The following is a 4,090-nucleotide window of genomic DNA, read 5'->3' on the forward strand; positions in this document are numbered from 1 at the left end:
CTTTCTCTTTTTCTTCTCCCCCCATGGTGACTTCCGTGACCTTTGTCTTTGGGGCAAATGTATATCCCCGAGAGCAGTTCCCAATAAACTTGCACTTAATATCTAATCCGGCTTGAATTGGCTCATTTCACCAGTGGAGAAATAACCTATCGGTCAGGTTTGAGTGGGTGGCCTCATAATAACCACAAGTGCCTAGATTGAGTTTCTGAGTTCCCCTGTCAATCTGTTGTTTTGTACTCACTTCTGCTTACTGTGTGGAGTCAGTGCTGGCTGCCTTGCTCTGGGTTCTCTAAGACTTCACATGTCTCCCGTCTTTAGCCCTCTCATACCACCTCAGCTTGAGCCTCATATGGTGACTTGAAACTTTGCTCAGACATCCTTTCTCTCTCCCATTCCTGTAGGAAGGGTCTACATCCCAACTGTATTGCTATGCTTAACTAGGTGTCTTTAATGAATGGGGTTGTGATGGGTCTGACGTCTTAGAGGCCTAAGAGGGTGCCCCTAACTCTTGACCTTCCACCTATGTCAGGGTTAGAGCCCTAGTTGTAGGAAGAAAGGGAAGCCAAGCAGAGACTGGCCTGGTTGAGCTCAGTGTAATTCCAGATCAGTCTCTGAAAACTTACCGTCCCTATGGCTGTAAATTCATTCTCATGTGTGGGTGTAATCCCGCCTCCGGGCCTCACCCTGCCCTGTGTGGCTCACTGTTTTCAAGGTGGCTCATTCTCTTTTTCTGTCTCAACACCTCAGACAAACCACCTCACTGGCACGTCCCAGCGTACCCGCCCTAGTGCTCTGCATCCCTGTGTATTCCTCTTATAACTCACAGACTGAGAATGTCTGACCTCTAGAACTTTTTCAGTTTCTAAATTCCAGGACAAACAAGTCATTGGTGCTGTCTTTTCACAAATTCTGTCATTCTCCTTAGTGCTTCAGATGTAACCTGTTTTCTTTCGACTCCAGGCAAACCCACTTTCCGTTTCCGATGCTACTTTTGTATGCCCGTCTCCCATACCATGCTACCCCAGTACTCAGTGGGCTTGACTGTAAGCTCTGCTTTTATTTTTTATTTTTTTTTTTGTCAGAAGGACATCTTCCTCATTTTCTCTAGTTTGAAAAGGTCAATGTATTACGAAGTGGATCGTAACTTCTGTTTGGATTGACTTGAGAAAAAAATAGGCTGTGTTTCCCCTAATACCTTAAAGCATTTTCACCTGTGTACTTGTGTGTTGGGATTTTCAGTTGCTTTGTGTCCCGAGGAAGTCCAAGGTTCTGCAAAGGATTCTCTCTTAAGCGCTTTCCTGGAGGAGGAGCACATGGTTTATTGAAGTCCCAGCTCCGCACAGACTCCCAGAGCTCTGTCCTCTGTGGAGGAGGGAGTGGTGGCACCAATGTTGAGCCAAGCACAGGAGCTACTGCAAGCTGGGACACATCACAGACAAATTAGACTCCTCGAACAATATGTCCATGAGTTCTACTAATTACTTTTATTATTTTTTATCCTCCAGCGTTCTGTTTGCAAAGCAGGTTTATTACCTTTCTTTGTGTAGGTGTATGCATGAGTGCACATGTCAGGGTACATATAGGATGGGCAGAGGATATCCTAAGAGAATTACCCTTTTCTTCAACTGTGGCAATGCCCAGGATAGAACTCAGTTCCTCAGGCTTGGCAGCAAGCACCTTTGTACCCACTGAACCATCCTAGCAGACCTGTGTTGCAGTTTTAATTCACATATCCCAAAGCAGTAGCAAGCTCAGGGAACTACTCACAGCTTGGTTTGCAACAAGAGCTACAATATACCTTACCTCTGTCATTAGGGTCTCTGGAGGGACAGGGTTCACCTAGAAGTAGAGCCTCCCTGTACGTTTGTCAGAGTGCCCGGGTTTTCATGCCAACACTACTCCCTCCACCTCTGCAGTGTTAGAGCACATAGGCCACTGTCTTCGATGACCAGGAAACATTTCTTCTAGGCACTGGCAGAGTCATTGGCGGTAGCAAACATCTGGGAAGTGTCTGGGTTATTTAGTGCATGATGTGTTCCCTACCAGTCACCTGATACAGCCCTATTTAACTTAGTGTTTCTTTCTTTCTTTCTTTTTTTCTTTTTTTCGGAGCTGGGGAACGAACCCAGGGCCTTGCGCTTGCTAGGCAAGCGCTCTACCACTGAGCTAAATCCCCAACCCCTAACTTAGTGTTTCTTTATGGGATAGTTTGAGTCTTAGAAATAATTGCTCTTCTAGAAAAGGACCCAGGAATCTGACGGTCACTGAGGTAGATAAAATCCTGAACTGGGTGGCATCCCCAGTCCCAAGCCTCACTGTGTTCAACACAGCTGCAAGGTGCCATGTGACCCAAGCCAGGCTTCTTCCTCCCTGGATCGTCAATACAGGGGAAGCCTGACTTAGACACTGGGGCTCTGAAATCTCTAGAGGACTGACTGGGTTGCTGTGGCTGACTCTCCTAAGCTAAGGAAAAAGGCAGGTCTATCCATGAGCAGATTCTTAGCTGTGCATTGAGAATTCTGCCCATCGTATCGGATTATATTATTGTACAGTAGGTAAATTAAAAAATTAAATGTCTGCTTCTATACTGTAGGTTCAACAACTACAGCCAGAAAATTGGCAAGTGGTCGAAGTTGTGTGTTTCTATATAGCTTATTAAGTTGTATCTTTCTGTAATGTATAGTGGCTTCAAGTGACCCTACACACACACACACACACACACACACACACACACACACACACACGTGTTCATAAATATACAGCCTTATATTTTTATCATCATCATTGTAAATAGGAAATGAAGTTACCGTCCTTGAAATTATAATAGCAGGCACACAAAGACACAGTTGCCGGCACAGAATTCAATTAAGAGATAGCAATCGCCCCTCGGTGACTGCGTGAGGTAGAAATATACAGGCATGCTAATAAGTCATATCTTAAAGCCACCATGTTTATCAGCCGGCAGCCAGACATGGGCACAAGTGTGGGAAGACGGCACTGCTCTGGGATATTTAATAAAAACCAGCTCTCTCCATTTAAGGATTTGTGTTTAATCGTTCAGCAACATTTTAAAACATCTTGGCTGGCGAGCTTCTCAATTGGAACTGCTTGCATTAGATTTTTGCTCCACCTGGCTGAGGAGGATGGGGGTGGGGGGAGTGGGAAGGAGACATTTAGCAATAAGAAATCTGCGTGTGTACATTCAGAGGCTTTTCTTGCCATTTTCTGACCTTTGAGCCGTGTTTGTGTGCATCTGCTGTCTGAACCAGTGCTCTGTCTGAGGAAGCCTGCAGAAGGCATTCATTAGCACGCTAGCCAGATGACTGGCTCCGTTAAAATATCTTTTCCCTCGCAGCGGCTCGGTATTCCTCATCGCTAGATTGTTCTAAGAATGGATTTTTAAAATATTTAAAGATGAACACAGGAAGGGCGCAAAAAAATACAGAGCGTTTTCTGATTCTTTTTTATCATATTAGTGGAGATGTGTGTATAGCAGGTCAAAGAAATTCTGTAAGTCTCTGTTCGGATAGACCGTATTGAACAGCAGCAAAGGGTGAGGGAAGGCAGCCAGGCACGTGGGCATGGTGCACTCTTTCCAGAAGGAAATATAATATTATCAAAGGGAGGCCACCCTTTGTATTTGACAAATAGGAAAATGGTCTTACATTGAGACAATCCAGGATCTATATTTTTGGCTGCCAAGATTAAAACCTTCATCGTACAGAATGGTTCGAGAACAGCTAGTCTACAACCATCTAGGTCATACAATATGCCTGGAGGTGTTATGTCACATTTGCTACGAGCAGCTGCCTGGGGGAATCTGCCGGCTTAGCAGATGGTTATGCTGGGAGAGTACCCTCCATTCAGTGCCTCGAATCAATCAAACCCTCTGCAGAGCTCTTAGTTCTTCAAAGCTGACAAGGAGGAGGAAGAGAAAAGCCGAGCGTAGGACCAGTATGGCCCCAGACATGGCAGAGGGGAGTGCGGCTGTCTACTCTCCTTTCGAAACACTTGGATCATTTTAAATGTTTCTCCTTTCAGAGAAAAGCCTTTCATTTTTCAAAGTAAGAAGAAGAAAAGTTCCTGTAGA

Source organism: Rattus norvegicus, chromosome 1 (assembly GCF_021556685.1).
Source record: "Rattus norvegicus strain SHRSP/BbbUtx chromosome 1, alternate assembly SHRSP_T2T, whole genome shotgun sequence".
Classification (NCBI taxonomy): Eukaryota; Metazoa; Chordata; class Mammalia; order Rodentia; family Muridae; genus Rattus; species Rattus norvegicus.